Here is a 21689-nt window from a genome sequence, read left to right as displayed (position 1 = left end):
TTCAAAGACATAACATCAAATTAAAGTACATAATACCAGATTATTAATGTTAACTTAGCTGAGCAAATTTATGCTTTTAAAAAGACGTGAATGCTTGGGTGCCATCCCTCAAAGTAGACGGTGCTCTACCCCCTTCAATTATGAAAACTTCAAAAAACAAAACAAAACATCTCCATCTCCCTTAAAATTTCAAGGGCACAGTTATTTATAACTATAGCCGTTGAAAAGCTATCATTACTATGAGACTATGATTCCGACCCCCCCCCCCCCTTCGGTGGGCACTCTCGAAAAATTACACAGGAATTCAACTTGAAAAACGTTTAAGAATGAATAATACAACATCATGAATACTGTATGTTGTACATCAAAAAAATGTATTCAATATCTAAACAGCCTTTTTTTTTTTGCAATTCGGCTACTTTTCCATTTTCAGCTTTTTCTGCTGCTAATGATTCTTGTGTGTGTGTGGAAGGGGGGGGGGGGTAATAGTTCATCATTTTAGGCTTTTGAAAAATTATTTTAAAAAGCATTAATTGATGACAAAGTAACCTTTTTCAAAAAACTTTTCATAGAATGACCATTTTAGCAACTTTCTTTAATACTTAAAACCTCATATATGTTAAATTTAGATCAACATTTTGCTGAGTATGCTCTTTTAGGAAATCAATGTGACAGTTTTGTGACAAGGGGAAAGGAGGGGATAACAAGAAGTGTGCAATCACGCGTTGTTTATAACAATATGCTCATGTTGAACAGCGTTACATGTAACAATGAGGAGGGGGGGGGGGGGTTTGTTCAAAAGTTTGCAACGTGCTTTATAGACAGCCCCTTAATTCAATTTATGTTACAGTTTCAGAGTTCCTGAAAGCTTATTAACAGAAAACCCAAGGAGTTCAAAAAATATGTAGTTCAAGACATTTTGCCCTTTTTAAGCATAAACAAACAAGCATAGAGCATTTGGCAAAAACACGTTGTGTATCCACTGCTCAAAATTAATCTTTCGCAAGCCCAGAAATTATGAATACCGTTAACTTAACCACAATGTGTGCATAAATATCATAAAACTTAAAGACAACAGTGAAAAAAAACCATATATATATATATTTTTAATTTACGCACAGAACCAGCTTGTTTGAATAACATTGCAGGGGCGTAGTTGGGGGGAAATGTTTGAGTATCGAACCCACGACCTCCGGCGTTCAAATCTAAATCTTCTATCTCAGAACTACGGAAGCCCATCAAGGAATGTTTTTTGATCAAAATAACACATGCTAGCGTATGAAACAATTTAATCTAAACCGAAAATATAAGATTAGTTCAGTTAAAAGCCTGTTTCAATAAACTTGTTTACAATATTAACTGAATATCAACACCAAGTTACGTTGCTTCTGATAGCAACAAGTATATTTGCAGAAAATTTTGACATATGTATATTGTCAGCTTGGAAAATCCATTTCGAATAAATGCGCGTACAAAGTTGAAAAAATAAAGAAATAAAAAGTTGCAAGTTAACCGTTTCAAATATTAAAGCAGTATACTGAAATTACAAATTACAGACAAAGATATCAGAAAGGAAACTGACAATTGTTTGTGTAATGGAGGAAAACTTAAGTAATCTGCATAAAATGTAAATTTGTTTATCTGAGAAAAGTACTTACCTCCGAACTTTAAAATTTATTCCATGAGGCGCCCAGCTTTTTTCTTCACATGCAGGTTTTTCGGAAGCGGAAATCGCTGACTCATTTCACTCAACAGACACTTAAGACTTATATTATATATATATTTTTTAATTGCCTCTACATTCCGGTACGTGGAAAGGAAGAGATAAATCCAACAGAATTGTATTCAAAAATGTGCATCCGAAGTTACATATTTCCTATTTCATCTATTTCAACCAGAGCAAGAAGCACTATTGTTTAACTGGTAAACTGCACTGCTTTCAAAGTTTCGCGCCAAGTTCATAGATCGACGACTGGTGGCGTAACGAAGCGGGGGGGATGGGAGTTGTCTGGCCTGGTTATCACGTGGGTCTCGGTTCGGCCGATTTTCATGAAATTTGGCACAAAGTTAGTTTGTGGCATGGGGGTGGGCACCTCGAAGTGATTTTTCGAAAATTCGATTTTGTTCTTTTTCTATTTCAATTTTAAGAACATTTTCCGGAGCAAAATTATCATAAGATGGACGAGTAAATTACGAAATTATCATGACGTGGAATGGGAGAGCGAATGAACATAGCCAATTGGCGAGAAATTCGTCATCCATTATTTGTAAATATACAGGCGAACCGAGTGACCTTTTAATTATCAACTACGGGCAAAGTCGTGCGGGTACCACTAGTTGGATATAAAAGCATCCGGCATAAAGAGTAAATAGAGGATTTTTTTTGAAAAAGATGTTTCAACACTATATGTGGAGTCAAACACTAGATAAATGGATATTTTTTCGCGATAACCATATTTTTCTGAAACAGGTTAACTTCAAAGTATATTGACGGATGCTGTTTTTTACGCTTGCATGGATATGTCTCGCTTGAAGTCTGTTACTCCTTTGGAGCGAAGGTTTTGAAAGACGGAATAATTTCTCTTGAAGTCTACTATCTCCTTTTGGAGCAAAAGTTTTAAAAGACGGAACCACTTTTCTTGAAGTCTATTATCTTCGTTTGGAGCGCAAAGGTCTTCAAAGTTTTAACAACTTCTCTTGAAGTCTATTATTTCCCATAGGAGCAAGGGTTTCGAAAGAGGGAACAACTCTTCTTGAAGTCTATTATCTCTCGATGGAGCAAAGGTCTTGAAAGTTGGAACAACTTCTTTTGAAGTCTATTATCTCCCTTTGGAAGAAAGGTTTTAAAAGACGGAACAATTTCTCTTGAGGTCTATTATCTCCCATTAGAGCAAAGGTTTTGAAAGACGAAACAGCTTCCCTTGAAGCCTAATATCTCCATTTGCAGCCAAAGTTTTGAAAGACGAAGCAACTTTCCTTGAAGCCTATTATCTCTCTTTGGAGCCAAGGTTTGGAAAGACGGAACAACTTTCCTTGAAACCTATTATCTCTCTTTGCAGCCAAGATTTTGAAAAACGAAACAACCTCTTGAAGACTATTATCTCCCATTGGAGCAAAGGTTTTGAAAGACGGAACAACTTCCCTTGAAGTCTGTTATATCCCATTGGAGCAAAGATTATGAAAGATGGAACAACTTCATAATCCTATCTGCATTCTGCTGCTGGGGAAACTTCATAGGACGATTTAAAAAATAGCAAAAATTCTCTAGCTCTATAAAGTCATGTTTTTTTATACTGGACTATCTCTACCCTTCATCAGACCAGACATAAAATTTGAAAATTCTGCTTCGGCCGTTTCAGAGCTATTTTTATATTTAAAAATTGTTGGAAGGTTCCTTGGTTTGAGAAACTCATTTTTCAAAAACACCCATGCTTGCGACAACAAAAGTTACACTGTGTGTCTGGGGATTGCGAAGAAGATTGAGGTCATAAATTATATTTGGCCATAAATAGGGGTTCTGGGGCAATTTCTTTTAAACAAAAGTTCCCAAAACACAGCTTTAGGGTGTCTTTGGTCACTTAGGGAGATCTTGACTCCCCTCTGAATTCGCGCACGTTCATGCTAATCATGACCTCTTAAGAGACCAAATATAGCATGAAATTCCATTTTAAGGACTTATCTTTCGAAAATTCTCTCCAGAGCCCCCATTAATGCAATTTGACCAATCTTTTCGATGCTGACCCCTCCAAAACTACCCTTGATAACAACTCGATTGTTTTTTCACTTAAATTGATTGAGTAATGATTGTGATGTAAATTTTCCAGTTGCTTTACATGTGATTGGCAGTTGTAATGAATAAATGTGACATAGCATGAAAACGCATTTCACAAGCTTAAAAATTATTATGGTCAGCATTCTATGATAAAATTTTCAATTGGAAAAATAACTTCATTTTTATTGTACGTGCACATATTTATTAAACTAAAGTGTGAATGTCAAATTGATATTTTTTATGTGATAAATGCTGAGCTAAATTCTTTTAGATAAATATGGTCATTTAAAGTAAATAAAACAAGAATATTTGCGTAAAAATTCACAAAAATATGCAGACACATGTTTCAGGGTTTCGAAGAATCTCTTTTTCGTTGAAAAAAGGATGCGTACTTTTGGACAGACAAACTTTTGTTTTCGTCGCTTTTATTGGACGTCCTTGCATTTCTTAGCTCAGAACGTTTTGCATTGAAAAAGAGATTCCTTGAAACTGTGAAACGAGTGTCTGCAATGTTTTACGTTGCTTAGCTTACGTTTTAGCACAAAGGAATTCGCAGTTCTTGAGCTTACACACGCCATCTTGCGGTGTTTTAAGAAATTAGCTAAAGGGGTAAAACATTAAAATTTTTCTTGGACAATGCAGATGTCTCATTGGACAGGTCATATCCAGCAGAAGTAGTCCAGCCTCTTTTGTTACCCGTTTCATCAGCCATTAGCCAGAGACTACAGCGCCCTCTATATCGTATTGGAATTGCGATTTTAGCTAGTTCTTAAACATAAGTATTATTAAAACAGAGTTTTAGTTTAGGATGAACATACAAATGAGCTACAAAAGACATAAAAATATCTTTGTTCTTTTCCCAACGCTCCCATTTTAAGTTTTCTGCTTTCCTTTCGTGAAATTACACTGATTTCACGAACATTTCTACTTATTTGAATAATGCCATTTATTTTTTTTTTTTATCTTGGAAGAAGAATAAATGCATTCTTCTTCCCAAAGGACATAATATTTTACGCAGCTTGACATTTTTTTTCAGTATTTGAAAGAGCAATTTAAACTTGGCAGTCACGATTTCAAATGGAATTGAGATAGAAGTTATGAAGGTTTTTGTAGCCTATATGTTATCGCAATCATTTGTTATGCGATATCAGCGATAAAAACTTCTTACGAGCTTTATTTAGGATTTCGGATGATAAATGATAATGCATTCCGTTTTCCTTTTCCCCATTTTCGCCCTTTTGAAAAAAATCTTTTGTATTAGAGGGGGGAAAACAGAAGATTTAATACGGCTATAAAGAGAACGTGTTTTTCCATGCGTCGTTGCATAATTCTTAAGAATATAAGGGCGATGAAAAGTAATTCTTATTTTTGTACTTTGGAAAAACACCACCCAATGTAAAAAATGTCAGTTTTGTGATAATTGGTAGTGAAGTTTCTTAATTATTTTGTGGCTCCATCGAAATTTTACGCCTGAGCAGTCGCGGCGATTCGGGGAAGGGGGGAGGGGGAAACTGCCACTCCCAACTTTTTATGATTGATTTATTTATTTTCTTTTCCAATTTAGGAACCAAAACCAGGAATTATTAAAAAAGCAGAAAGGTCAAAATTTTCAGAACAAAATTATTTGTTTTACTTTGTATATCTGTTTAGGAAACATTATTTAGCACAAGCATTAACTGTTCGTTTATGTTTTCATTTTTTAGATATTAGTATATTAATTGTTTCACTGAAAAAAGCCATACTTGTTTAATAAACTTATTATCAAGTGTTTGTAACACCTCAAATACTTTGAGGTAAATAATGTAAGTCTAGTTTATGTCTAAGTGTTTTTTAGGGGTAAGTTATTGTGTACATAATTCATCAAAATCTTAAGAAAAACGTGAGTTAAGTTGTTAGATTCGCATCAATTTCCACTCATATACTCTCAAAACCAGCCATACCAAAATTTTCTTCTTTACCTTTTTTTTTTTGCTGCGCCCAAAAATAATATGACTTTTAGATGTCAGTTTTTTTTTTGCGCCCCCTCCCCCACTTTTCAGTACCAACCGCCGCCTCTGCGCCTGAGTGCCTGAGCACAGCGAACTTTTGAGCACATCAAGAGTAGTAAGGCTCCAGCTCGGAGGGGGTGGGGTAGGAGGGTGGCACCGAAAAACGTTCGCATCAAGTGTCCGCAAAAGTCATAGTCAGGCTCTGATCAGCCTCAGTTTGCAGACAGAGAGCATTAAAATGAAACATTATGTGTACAGTGCGACTCAGGATAGATGGCGCTCGGCCCGTGCCGTGTTCAAACCGAATTCTGTTGAAAACAAGAAAAGCATTGGTGGTTGTAATGAACCGTTGGAGAAACATGTTTTCTCGCGTGAGGCGGATTCGTTTGTTTGCAGCAAGAAATAAATTTCAGTTGAACTTTGGCGCCTAACTCCCACATAAGATTCATATAATGGAAGTCTTGATTTCTTTATCACGTTTATTTTCCGTGTGTAAGTATTGTGAAGCATTGGGATAACTTCACTTGCACAATGAACAATATAACAATACTTTAAGGCAGCGATTTTCATCCTTTTTACGCGCTTCCCCTTTTCTTGCAAAAATTGTAATGGCCTCTCCAACTTCTGTGATAATCTGATCTGACAAATGTTATTCTGGTTTTACAATTTATTTATCGTGTTAAAAAAGACACCATATTTTATACGCAGTAGTTTTTATGAGCAAAGACATAATTAGTTACAGACATATTGTTAGAAGCGCTGAAACGGACATAGTGCGCTTTTGATATGCTGAGTTGTAACTTTGACAACGTTTAGGGGGAGGTGGGGTACGATGGACCGTGGGGCACGTTGGACCGCTCTCAATTACTTTAATACTATTTATATTTTTTATTTTATTTTATGACCAACAAATAGCACCTATGGTCCTACAAATCCTATATTAAAATTACATAGTACAGTTATTTTGAACAAATTTTATTCCAGAAAGTGTTATTTCAGTAGTTCTGAGTAATTTTCAGAAAACTGTAACTTTATTTTTTTAATGGTTTTCATCAAGATTGCGGGAAAAAATTGAACTCCTTTCTAAAAGTAAGTTCTTTTAGCTCACAATAATTGGCATTTTTTTCATTTTTTGTCAAAAAGAAAAAAAATATGACATCACTTCTACAGACCAAAAAGGTGGGGGTAGGCTGGTCCACTTTTTGTGGAGCGCGTTGGACCGGACCAACCTACCCCATATAATTTAAAAACTTTTTTTTTCTCTTAAATCTCAGTAATTATAATGATATTCTAAGTGTTTGTATATTATACATTATTTCATTTCATTTTACCTATGTTTTGAAACAATAATAATAAAAACTTAGGGGGGAAAAAAGCAAAGATATATCTTATAATTATTTCACAAAAATGTTACTACAGTGCTGGCCAAATTATTAGACTAAAGAGTTTTTTTTGTACACTATTTGTACTAAAATACTATTTTACTGTTAAAATACAGTACATACTGTACACTGATTATTACGTTATTTTAGCATAATTTAATGTTTGCAGGTGGCAGCACTACCTGCTTTGTTTATATTCTTTGTTTATCTACCTCCCAGGAACATAACCTCAATCAGCTTAAGGGGTCTAAGGACCCTTAACCTTCAAAATTTTTGACTTTCTGGAAAAAATATATGTTATGCATAATTTGATTCTGAACAATTTGATACCTTATTTTTTACCATACGCCAAAAACTTTTCAAGTTATCGTAAAAATGCGTAAACTTTCCCCATAGAGATTTATGTTAACAGCAGCTGTTTAAGCCTCTTTTTCTCAGGTACCGGTTTCTTCGGTTTTCTCGTTTTGCGCGCATGATATCTCAAAAAGTTTCTTATATATTTCCGTAAAACTTTTTATACAGGTTTGTCTGGTATATATTAATGATCTGAAATAAAATTTTAACTAAAAATGAAAGGTAATATTAAAAAATATATATATTTTTGGCCAAAATTTTGGAAAATTTTGATTATGACTTGTAAAATTTCAATAAATAAATAAATAATTAAAAAAAAATTAAACAAATTTAGGTTCAGGTCATAAATATAAACCAGACAAACAAGTATGAAAAGTTTTACGGAAATATATAAGAAACTTTCTGAGATATTATGCGCGCAAAACGAGAAAACCGAGGAAACCGGCACCTGAGAAAAAGAGGCTTAAACAGCTGCTGTTAACATAAATCTCTATGGGGAAAGTTTACGCATTTTTACAATAACTTGAAAAGTTTTTGGCGTATGGTAATAAATAAGGTATCAAATTGTTCAGAATTAAAATATGCATAACATATATTTTTTCCAGAAAGTCGAAAACTTTGAAGGTTAAGGGTCCTTAGACAACACTAGTTCTTTTTATTAGTGTTATATTTAAAGTTAGTTTTAGGTAATTAGTGAGTATGTATATGTGAGTATATATAATAGTGAGTATAAACAGTTTTTTACCTCCTTTTTTAAAAAGTTAAGAAATGGTGTAAACCTTGTGAAAAGTATGCCAAAAAGACTTAAAATGCTCATCAAGAACAAGGGAATGCATACTAAATATTAGATAATTATTTCACTGCTCGTTAATGTGTCTATATATATGTAATCAATAAAGAATTTGCTTTTAAAACAGTCTTAGTCTAATAACTTGGCCAGTACTGTAAATTAATTTTACCAAAAGAGTTATTTCATATCTCTCTGCACTTTTTTATTATTTATATTTTCAAACATACTTTCAAATTTTTGCAGATAATTGTTTTCTAAGAGTAAAATGTGCAATACATACTATAATAAAGTTTCTGTGTTAAACAAAATATTTTTGCTAAACAAGCATTCTACATAGAAACAAAAGAACACAAATAATTGATTAAAGCAATACAAAAATATACTTTTACTTAAGGTTATCTAATTTTGATTTTAGAACACAAGAATATGCTAACTTAAAGCTGTCAATTTTATTGTACTTTTTTTTTGAAATATATGGTATTAGTGTAACAGGATTATTTTATTTTTGAAGTTGTTGCATGCAATGCAGTGAAGAAAAAAAAAGAGCTTTTCCTCCTATCAAATATTGATGTAACTTTGCATAATAGTAACATATGACTTATCCTTCCAAAATCCAGTCTAATAAAAGTGCTACTTTTAAAGCTCCAAAAGTAGCACTTTCATATTCCCAGATATAATTTAACGCATCTTTAGTTCACCATAACCTGCATTAATTGTCTCATGAAGATTCAATAATTGATTTTTCTTTCGAATTTCAAAAAAATAATTATGAACTAATGGTGAATATACTTATTGCTGGTCTTAAATAAAGATGATTTATCAATTAAAATCAATTTAATATGGTATATTGATTTTTAAACTCCATATTGTTCACTCAACACATAAAAGAGAATAATGTAGTTACAAAGTTTGCTAGTATTTATCACTAAAATTATAAAAAATGTTATTTGAGTTATACGGTCCAACGTACTCCACCAGGTGAACCAACGTATCCCACCCGGGGCAGGTCGTTCCACTTTACGAGGTTCCGTTAAAAAATTAATATAAAAAAAGTTTTTCAATTCAACGCTTTCAAAAAAATCTGTGGTGTTGAGAAGTATTCAGTGAAACTTATTGTAGAAAATAGAACTGCCCATTAAATTTTTTGATGAGATAAAAATGATAAGTAAAAAGCAGTCCAACGTGCCCCACCTCCCCTTACCTCTCTTTAGGGCTGTATCAAAGCTGGGGAGCCACGAACTTAAATTTTTGGCTGTACGGAAAGTCGCAATTTGCCGAATGAAACGCAAAATTTTACGGAATGGAACTCAAAATTTCACAGAATAAAGCTCCAAATTCTACGAAATGGAGATAATTTTGCCGAACCGTCAGACAAAACTTGCCGAATAAGGAAGTTTTTCAGAGGTCACAGTGACTTCTCGTGACCTCCAATCGGGACACCTCTGTATTGAAGGATAATTGTTGACAAGTTGAGTTGGGTTGCTTTTGGTAGGAGTTTTTCAAAAGTGTTCCAACTCAAATCAGCGTCATTAACTCGTCTCCTTCCTCATCGAACTTCCCCAACAGCGGTAAACTGTGCCAAGATCAGCGTTCAACTTATTGTAGCCACACTATATCATTTTTATACATGCGTTGCTCCATGTGTCTCTGCATGCGCATTAAAATCTCAAATATTGGATCAATTTTCTTAATGCGTGGATCCCGATCTTTACGTATGCTTTTACTCTGAAAGCTGAATAGAATATCGATTACCGAAGCTGGATAAAATATCGATAATCGAAATTCACACGAAAACTGCCACGCGGCAGATCGTGACTTCCTACCCGATTATTTGTAAACACGAGAGAATTCCGTTTTCTGAAAATTGGAAATGGATTTTGTTCTGCTAAAACTTTGACACTATGACAGGCAGGTTTTGCATGCATTCGAAGCAGGGAATTTTTTTCGAGAAATTAAATGAGCGTTGATTCTTTTCTTTTCCTTTTTGGTTTGCTATACCTGCTGCTCCAAATTTTTAAGTTCGGTACTTACATCCTTTGCTTCTCACTGCCTCAATTGATCTATAAAATAGGTAGTATTTGTATTTGGTACTAACAGAATACAAAGCAAATTAGTTGAATTGTCTATCATTCAAGATTTTTATCTCTTTTGTTCATGCTATACCAGCTGCTCCAATTTTTAATTTAGGCACTTACATCCCTTTGCTTCTTACTGCCTCAATTGATCTATAAAATAGGTAGTATTTGTATTTGGTACTAACAGAATAAAAAGCAAATTAATTGAACTGTCTATCATTCAAGATTTTTATCTCTTTTGTTCATGCTATACCTGCTGCTCAAATTTTTAATTTCGACACTTACATCCCTTTGCTTCTTACTGCCTCAACTGATCTATAAGATAGATAGTATTTGTATTTGGTACTAACAGAATAAAATGCAAATTAGTTTGTCATTCAAGATTTTTATCTCTTTTGCTCATGCTATACTTGCTGCAATATTCCCAGAAAATGCAAGAGAACGGTGATTCCCTTTTTGATAAAAATGATGACATGTCAGCTGTACTTTAAAGATAAAGATGAATCGAACTTTCTTTCCGATTAAAAGCGCATTTTACTATTCAAAAAAAAAAAAAAATATTGAGTAAATAATTTCTATTTATTGAAGCGCATTTCAAAATGGAGAAAATAATCGTTATCGTCCTAGTTTCAGGTAAGAATGCTTCTTTTAAAAGTACGATGCTCATTTTCATAATCAGTATTTTAATTAATTAGATTGCTTGTTGTCAAGCTTTAATGTCCGATATTTTTAATGAATTGTTATTAGTATGAACTAATTTTCCCTCTCAGGTTTCGCTGCAAAACAACAAAGCTAAATAAGTAAAGCATTTCTCTCATTAGAAAATTTTATAATTAAGCACTTTTATTGTACTTGGCCTGATTGTAACGGAAAAATCTTAGGCTTGCTTTTGCTTATATCTCAGCTACTAGATCACTTAGAGACTTCGGGATTTCACTGAATGATTTGCTTAATCTTAATGTACAACTCAACGCTAAAAAATTCAATTCTAATATAAAACAATTATTTCGGTTAAGATTGAAAAACAGCAAATGTAATTGCCCCATTAAATGTTTAAATATAAAACCCATCGTTACAATTTTTTGTCTTACAACAGTAATATTAATAGTAATCATAATAAAAATTTTGAATCAAGGCTTCTCTGGAGCAAGGATGAAATTTATTCACTGTCGTTGCTTTCTTAGGGTTTTTATCCGCATCTATGCCAATAATCGAAAACGGGGTTAAGTAAAGCATTACCACACTAGAGTCACTAGTGAGGTGGTGAGTAAAGACACATATAGGATCTTTATCACGAGTAACTAGTATGTTGTGAAATACGAATTAGTTTCGCAAACCTTTAATATATAAATGGTTCGAACTAAATTAGCACACAAACAAATCTTAAAAGGGAACAAGGATTAATTTGTAGTGCCAAATGCACAATCATGACGAGTCAAGCTTTAGACACGTATATAGTTTTTTTTTTAATTTTTAGTATATCGCATTTAGTTGAAAAAAAAAAGAGGCGAAATTTCGTGAGGGTATCATTATTCTATTTCTGAAGTACATACTCAAAAGGCCAAAATAATTCTTCTGGGTCAGAAAGGACAATAGTTAAGTATTCCTGTAGTTTTCAATTATTCCAAGAAAATGAGTTTACAAACGAGGAAAAGTGCGGCTCATGTCATTTCCAACCTAACTTTTCCTGAAAAATATGCACGTTTCAACACTCCAATTTATGACAGAAAGTTAGATAATGATAAGAAATTCTCTACCTGATTTGAGCCGCATTTTTCCTCGTTTGTGGAGTCATTTTCCTGGAATAATTGAAAATTACAGGAATACTTAAATATTGTCCTTTCTGACCCAGAAGAGTTATTTTGTCCTTTTGAGTGCATTATGAAAACAGCTCAGTATATTTTTTTAAATATTCTTTTATTTTAGTTGTTCCACGTCTGGAAACACAAAATAATAATTTTTTTTATCGGATTAATGGCTGATAATGTTTGATATATACTAATAGGTACTCAATGGGGCACCTATGGCGGTTATTTCTGCCGTGAGCAGGTAAAGGGCAAAAAATGCAAATTTTTCAATTTTCATTTTTTTTTTTTTTTTTTGCATTTTTGTCATCTATTGTACGCTGGCTTTATTGTACAAACTTGCTTATTTGGATTCCGCTGAAAAAAAAAGCGCCAAAAAAACGTCCAATTCCCACATATCCTTATTGTTAGTATTGAATCCAATACGCGTTTCTTCAAATGTTTCGAAAACTCATTTCTGCAGATACTGCTGTTTACCTGCCCATGGCAGATTAGAATATGATATTGTTACAAATTCTGTAAATAGTAATTATTTTTATGATTAATTTGTTGGTATCTGGCTAAATTGGGCGTTTATTCCCAGAGGCGTAGGAACTTTGTAGAAGTAGGGGGAGCTGGGACACAGTATAAGAAGTGTCTGCAATCTAAGCGGCAGAAGCAGAGACGTAACCAGAAAACAATTTTTTGGGGGGGGGGGGGGTGACGGGGGGAGGGAGACTTTTAAACGTTTTTCCCCATAAAAAATTGGTTTCGAAGCTTCCATCTCTTATTAAATATTGTATAGTATATACATTGTTATGGAGAGAATGAGGTGATTAAACTTCTGGTTTTGAAAAGGAGTCGGTTAGTACTCGAAGATGAGCACGTAGAAATAGAGGTGTTTTGGGGTCTCTGCCGGAAAATTTTCAAAATTCTTGTTCTAAAATCGAACTTATAGGTGATCTTTGATAATGTTAAGGGGAGAAAAGGTTCAAATACCTTCCCCGAAAAATTTTCGAAATTAATGTCTTAAAACGCGATTATATATCATATTTGTTGCCTTTAGTGAAAATATGACTCGAAGGATTGTCCTCGATCGATTTTACGAACGGTTTACATCTCCGTCCCAATATTTCGAATTGGAAGTCCAAAAAACGTAATAGGGAAGTTTTCGATTTTTCAATTTTATTTTTATATGATAGAGTAACATGTATGAACATCATAGGTGAAAAAACTTTTGCGATACGATAAGTAGTTTTTTTTAAATTAATTTTTAAAGTTCAAGCGTTTCTGACGTCAAATGGCATAGGAAGTGACGTCATGCGCTCTTCCGATAGGGGAGAAACCGAAGGTCACGCATTCGACTTCGAAGACGAAACGTAAAAGGCTTATCTCCACGCATTTAACTCCTCGCGTTTCTGGAACATTAACCTCTTATCCTCTCGGAAATATTCGAATATCATCATTGATTTTACATGAGGAAGATTATTTAGATTGTGCTTTAACGAATCCGGTCTCCACAGTGTGTTCAAAAGGATTATTGAATTTCTAAAAAATAAAAATATTAGCGCGCTCAAAATGTCCCTAGCGAAAGCAAGGGATCTTCGGCGGAAGGCTGCCCATTCGCGCCCTGTGACGTAGGCTCGTGACGTTTCAGAAGAGCGCACTTTTGCGCGTGGATTTTTAAAAATTCATTAAAAATCAACCACGGTGTTTTAAAATTCGGCGATGGTGAATTTTTTAGTTTTGAGGGTCAATTAACAATATCCAATAGCCAAAATATGAACATTTAATAGGTTGCAACTTCCCTATTGTAGACAACCTTCAATGATGGCAGGGGAAAAGGCTGTACTAGGGCTCATCTCTGGAAATTTTTCAAAATTGAAGTCCTAATAGAGAGCGTTTTTCAATGATGTAATCAGAAAAGGTTCAGAAGTTTCTTCTTCTTAATTTTTTCGAAATTGTAGTTGCTGAAAAACGCGACTGTGGATCATATTTGTTGGCGTTAGGGGTCCAGCAATTTTTTTGAAATTGAAGTCCCAAAAACGGAATATTACATAATCTCCCATGTTGTTGGAGGGCAAGGCATTCAAAGGACTCTCTTCCGGAAATTTTCAGTGAATTGAGCCTTGAAAACAAAATTTGAGGCGCTCTGTAATAATTTTGGAGGCAAGGGGAGGCTTCGACAGCGTAGCATTTAGAAGACTTTCTTATTTTCTGAGAACTAGAAAAAGGGGAATAGATGAAACAGGAGGGCGGAACAACAGAACGTTGGATATGTGTTAAAATGAATTGTTCACTATATATTATGTTGTTCAGATAAACTTTTAGTTTAAAGTCTTTGAGTCTTTGATAGAAACTATAAAATATTGTTGGCTTTTTTTTCTGCAATAATAGATGAAAGGTAACAATTTTGGCATAAAAATATATCTGTAAGTGATGAAAAAATCGTAATTTTTAAGAAAGCAAAAAAAAAAAAAAAAATGAATTTTTGACATCTGGAATTCAAATTATGTTTTTCGCAATCACGAGTGTGTGTGTGTATGTAGGCGTGTGTGTTTGTGTCTGTGTGCAGGTATGAGTGTGTCGGTAGTTGTGTGTATGTGTGTTTGTGGTAGGGGGGATGTGTATGTGTGTGTAGGAATATGTGTTTGTGTCTGTGTGCAGGCATAAATGAGTGGGTAGTTGTGTGTATGAGTGTTTGTGGTAGGGGGAAGGAATGTGTATGTGTGTGTAGGCATATGTGTTTGTGTCTGTGTGCAGAAATGAGTGTGTGGGTAGTTTTGTGTAGGTGTGTGTGTATATGTCCGTATGTATGCGTGTGTGTGTATGTGTTTGTGTATGTGTGTAGGTGTATGTATGTGTGTGTGTATGTGTTTGTTTGTACGTGCGTGTATGTATGCGTGTAAGTGTAGGATATTGACGCTACCTGGAGATGGTTTTCGCTAGACGAGCAGCATTGTGAGGCCGGTCGAAGGTGGTGCTGCAGAGGGTGCTGGCGGGAAAATAAAATGATAGCACATCAAAACAGTCAAATGAAAGCAATAAACAATCGTGATTGCTCAAAAAACAAGAATAACTGTAACTTCGTAAAGTATAATCTGAGGGGTCAGATAACTTAAAATGAGATACAGTGGCTCCCAAAAGTGTTCGTACACCTTGACATTTTGTAGTAAAATCAAAATAACGCAAAACTGAATTCGAATATGAAGTCCATTTTTTTCACACCATTCCTATGCCATTCTGAATAAAACCCAGTAGTTTTTTTCAAAATATTGCCAGATTTTGTTTTTGAAATTTGTCAAAAGACGAAGGGTCAGAGAAAAAATACGGCACAAAAGTCATCGCACACTGAAATATTTTCGAATAAATTCATGATTAAAATTATCAAAGGTTGTTTTTTTTTTATTATTTTTGCATTGTGATGACACACTGTAAAGTCATTTGACTTTAATTTTTTGTTTATTTATGCCCTAATATTCTGCTTATTATTTTAAACCAAAAACACAATTCGAAATTTGATGTTTTTTCTTTCTCAGTAGCCGTAAATTGGTTTGAAATGTCTCTAAATTAGTTAATTTATACCATTCTATAGTGAAGTGCTTGATAAAATGTTTTAAAGACAAGAATCGGATCGAAAACAAGGTATAAGAAAATGTCAAATGCAAAGTTAACAAAGCGTGATCGGAGATTTACAGTTAAAAAAATGATGAAAAATACACCTTTGAGTGATGAAAAATTTTCTGCAGAATTGAATGAAACCTTTTCGTTTAATTTTCCCCTAAAATTATTTGCCAAATTCTCTGATTACCTGGATGAAATGGGACCTCTTCCTGCAGAAATTTTCTTGTTCGTGCGGAAAACAGAAAGCTTACGTTTTCCGCCGTAAAATCAATGATAAACATGCTCAAAACATTTTGGAACAACGTCTTACTTAAAAATAAAAATAAATTCAACATTTTGGGTTAAATTGTTGCATATAGAAAAATAATGAGAAATTAAATCTAAAGAACTTAGTTGGGACCAGTTAATAAAGACGGTGAAGGTGTTCTTGTGTGAGGTTGCAGGACTTGGAAGTTTGAAATTTTTCGATGAATCATGCTGTTCAGTGAAATATTTTAAAAAACAATTTTAAATTATTAGCCCAAAATTTGGCAATTGGAAACAACTTCGTTTTTTTAAATCAAGATAACGATAAGAAGCACACGTTTGCGTTTGGTGCCTCAAATATTGTCATTAAGCTTAGAAATAATGCTCAATCGCCAGATTTAAACTTAATAGAACATATTTGGAGATATCTGGTGGATATATTACGAAAATACACTATTGAAACGGAAAATGAATTAGAAACAGTAAGACTCGAAGTGCGGCTGAACACTTACTCAGAAATTCTTCAAAAAAAAAAAAAAAAAAAAAAAACAATGAAATCTATTCCCAAACGTGTTAAAGCTGTTGCTGATACTGCATGATATTCTACTAAATAATAACTTAGTAAAAAGTTAGATTATTTACTAGGTTTTTGACATTTTTTGAAAGTGTACGAAGACTTTTGTGAGATTAAGTTTCTGGCACTTTTTGATTATTGATTTCTTAAAAATCAAGTTTTATTATGTTATTAACAATTTTCATGTAGTTTTGTTAAAAAATAAATCATAAATCTTATAATTAAATACCCGTTCCAAAATATTAATTTTAACGAATCGATAATCATTGAAAATCGTAAGTGTACGAATACTTTTGGGAGCCACTGTAAGTTTTTGGAAAGTTGAAATTATTTGAACAAGTTCAACATTATTTGAATAAGTACAAACAACCTTAGTAACCATTTTCAGTCATGTCTGGAGCACCTTCCATGTTATTCATATTTAAATGCCAAACTGGCTCATTATTATCTCTTTTTGTGATCATTGGACTAATGGGGAATCCCAGGGGGGGGGGGGCAGCTATGAGGCTGTAGCCACCCCCATACCAGAAATAAATTCTTTCATCCTCTGTCTATGCAACTTAATGTTAAAAAATATATATATACATAATTTCCTACATCCATTCTATCTTTATCAACTAAATTATTTTCGCTCTTCTTAAGGTTGATACACAAATTTACGATAGTAACAGGAGTGTTAGTTTTCCAAAATTTCCCTTCAAATTTCTGAACTTTTTCCCTACCTGTTCCAAATATTTATACATTTACTCACTGAAAGAAGGAAAGGAGAAAAAAGTGTAGATATAATAGTTACTTGTTTTTCTTTCTTTCTCTCTCTTTAATTTTCGTGTTTAATATCAATTCTTAAAATTTTGTCATCTTTCTCGCTGTTTTTCACTATTTGTTTAACATCTTTCAACTTTTCTTTCTTCTATTTCATTTACATCACCTTGTCAGCGTAATTGTTTTGCATCCTTAACAAGAATTGAAAATTTTGCCTTCAAATTGCCTAACAAATATGTCTAAACGAATGAAAAAACTTTGAATATACATTTAAAATTTAGAGTTTTAACACTGAATACCAAAATTTAGATAATTTCAAATTAACTCCGAAAGATTCATTAGTCATTAACACCCCTAGATAGCAGATAATGTTACAGAACACTTTCGTTTACATCGATAAACTTTGATATTGACAAGGAGACCTGAGCAAGAATTTTAACTACCTCAGCCTCCCCCAGAACAAAATTATGGATTCGCAACGCATTGGACAAAAAAAAAAAAAAAAAAAAAAAAAAAAAAAAAAAAAACCGCATGCAAAACTAATAAGAATATGAACTGAACTGCAATGCCGCTCTCGAAAGCCGAAACACGAGCTCAAGGTGGGGAGCAAATCCATATTGGTACTGGTACTGATTTTCGCAGGCCGCGGGGTAGAACCCACTTTTTCGCATTTCTGCAATCAAGAGATGTTTTAACAGTAAAAAAAAGGTGAAGGTGAATTCAAGTGCACTGACCACTCCGTCTGCCCCCTGCTTTTGTTGCTTATTGGGTGGAAATTCCGAAATTCCTAGAAAAGGCAGATCACATTTTTGAAATCAGGTTTGAGGAAATCAAATGTACGGCAATAAGCTGCAGTGCTAGAATTTTCCGGGGGAGCTGAGCCGGTTTGATATATTCCAGGGGGAGCTCAAGCTCCCCCAGCTCCCCCGGTTCCGACGCCTATGTTTATTCCATTATCTTTCATCTAAAATTATTGTAGTAACGAAACCTGTAAATAGTTTCTTGTAATGTACATACAACCCCCTAACATTCGACTGAAGTATACGGTCCCCATATTTTTCATTGATAAGATTCGTAAATGAATAAAAAAGGAAAATCGAGAAGCATTTCGAATTTTGTGGAAACTTCTCTTTCGAGATTTATAAATAGCTACGGCCAACGGCGGGAGTCAGTCTCGAGTTAGTTTTTGCTTGTGAATCGTGTCAGCGGTACGCTGGAGAGCATGTATTAGCTTTGTTTTGTGAAGCCTTTGAGCTGTATTTTTGCGTACTTGGATGTAAATACGTGTGTAACCGCTGAGTTTACGGTATTAATTGATATTTGCTTAACTGCTGATGATTGATTTAGCAGTTGTAACTACGCTTACTGTGCATAGCTGTAAATAAATCTCTCGTGTTTTCTCAAGAACTGTGTCGTCATTTGAAGAAAGTTTGAAGCTGCACCGAACTCTCACAATATGATAATATTTGATTACAAACTGAATGCAAAAATTGAGAGATAAACACGGTTCTTCTTCTAAAAATATTCAAAACTGCCCCTCCTCCATCTGCAGTTTTGCATGTTTACTAAGACAGAGTATGAATGAAAGAAAATATCTTTGGAGGGGGGGGGGGATAAAAGATTAGTGTAGATAAGATTTATAAAAGAGAATTATCTTGTTGAAAATATGCAGAAACTACTTTTCATTCACTCGTTTATGCTGAATAAACTTTTCGTTTTAATCTCTCTTATTTTATCATAATAGTATCAAACAATCGATTTGTCGTCTTTTCCTTTCGTGCCATTGTTTATCGGATGTAATTTTCGGAACCCGTGTGCTATCGAATTTGTATTAGTAAGGGGAAGGGGATGGATTATATAAAATTTTCAGTTATGTGCTACTGTATTTCATATTCGTATCTTGTTTTTTTTATGCTATATTTGTTTAACTTTTATATCCTTATTTCTTAATTTTTTTCGGCACGAAAAAAGCCCACCATGACCGAAAATGCAGTGACATGATATGTTTGTTAAAATACATTTTGTCTAAAAAGCAGTGGAACAAAAAAAAAAAATATTTTACTTAATTAATGAAAACAAATGTTTTGAAGAAAATGGAATAGAATAATTATTATGTATCATATTTCTTTCCCATGTGCCAATTTTGTCGAAAATAAAGACAAATCGATTTCATTTAATTTTTTGCCGAGTGCAATACGCATATATTACAATTAGGGGGGGGGGGTAGAAGAAGAATTATCGCGTACCTTGAACAGGATCTTTGCCACTTCTTCTTTTCCACATTTTCCATAAATCAACTTTTGGAGAGGGAGCGAATTGAAGAGACCATGTTCACAACACACACAAACTAATTTATTTTTCTACTCACTGACACAATATACATGATGGGCAGTCAATTTGCCCTTTTTTCCGAATAGCGGTCAAAAGACATGTCATAAAGTTATCCCGCTATTCGGTCAGGAGGTTTTTTCCGGTCCTGCCTTCACAACTGTCTATAGCCAAATGAACTCAGGCGCTCTCATGCATCTGTGCAGTAGGCAATCGTGGAAAGCATCATTACGTAATTATGGAGATCCCAGTTATGAATCTTGGAACCCCTGTCAAGTGTTACGCAATGTAACCGCGTAGAGCATATCCCAACAAAACATAAATGTGAAAAAGGAGCCAAGTTCGGTTGAAATTAGGTGCGGGAAAGACGGTAGCAGTTCCTCATAGAAGTTGGGTTTCCCCATGTTCTTCAATTCATTTAGAAAACCATTTTTTACTTGCTTTAATAATGGATTTTAAACTTGTGGCAAGTTTTAGTCATCACTATTTATTATTATTATTATTTTTTTAAACTTGCCGAGTTTTAAATCCAATTGGTAACTGTTTAGATCTGAACTTTTTTTGTCGGTGACACCGTCTTTCCCGCACCTCATTTCAACCGAACTTGGCTCCTTTTTCACATTTATGTTTTGTTGGGATATCATTACTTTTTGAAAAGCTAAATCAAAGGTTATGTTCCAATTTAGACAGTTATAAATGCAAAAGCGTATATTACAAATATATGATTTCCTTTTTTCCCTACTGTTCGGTACACTGGTTTGCGGTTTCTTTTCATTAGAAGTTATGAAAATATTTTGATAACTGATGATTTGGCGCGATCGCCAATTTTGGGTAACAATCATCTGTTTTCTCATTTATCAGCTTTAGCTCTTGGTCTTTGGCTTCCTCATATTTGTCGACAATTAGGAAAATTGCAAAGTCTCATCTCAAAATCTGTCAGGAGTTTCTTTATTGTTCGGGGGAATTATCATAACGTAGATCGTAAAATATGCAGAATTTGCGAAAATATTTCTCAACTGTTGAAATTATTGCTGCCATTTTCGCTCCTCCTGCAAAATTTTGCATTTAATTGAGATCTAAAGTTTTTATAAAATTTTAAAGCCAGTAATTTTTGATTTTAAAGATTTAGCTCTAGATTTGCAATTTTAATTATTTGATGGATCATTTTTTATTTTAGCGGAACTTAAAGTATTGTTTCAAGCCCCATTTTGGTTAGAAATTAAATTGTTAATTTAAAACTTCAACAGCCTTGTTTTGGCAACGTTTGACGAGCCCATTTGTTTTGATTTATTTCGCAAAATATTTTGCAATCGCGCGGTAAGGGCCGCGGTAGCCTGATCGGTAAGGCATTTGACTCGGGGCCGGAGGGTCTCGGGTTCGATCCTTGCTGGTCGAAGACCCACCGTCGTCACTGATGGTGACTGGGCGAAGGTTAAATATGCTCGTGGTCACAATGTCCTCCAAGTGAAACGATACCTCTGGGGGTGCCAGACCAGGAAGTTATTCGGCTCCTGGCCTGGTTCTAAATTCTCTCGAACTGTCCATAGATGGCACCACCATCTATTGTGTTGTCTTTGTATTGTCCTGGAACAAAAAATTGGATCATTAGAGGTAAAAAGCTTCTCCGCTGAGAATAGCTATATACCCCAATTGTGTGTTACGAATACGAATCGCGCGGTGAAGTGATTACGCCGTGATGCTGATAAAAAATAGCGTAGTTTTTTGCTATTTTAATGTAGTTTTTTGACTTTTTAGATTTTTCCCTTTACATATGCATGAAAATCTATCTTTATGCCAAATTTCAAGTATGTGAGACACTTGGAAGTTCGTAAACATTTTGATGAGTGAGTGAGTGAGTCAGTGTAAAAAATGACACTTTTCAGATAGTAATAATTACATAACTATGAGAGGTACATTCATGAAATTTAGGATTATAGGTCTGTTAGGCAACTCTATTAGACATACAAAATTTCAAGCACATAGATTTAATAGTTTTTAAGAAATGAGGGA

Source organism: Uloborus diversus, chromosome 6, assembly GCF_026930045.1.
Source record: "Uloborus diversus isolate 005 chromosome 6, Udiv.v.3.1, whole genome shotgun sequence".
NCBI lineage: Eukaryota > Metazoa > Arthropoda > Arachnida > Araneae > Uloboridae > Uloborus > Uloborus diversus.
Note: the sequence above shows the minus strand (reverse complement) of the source record.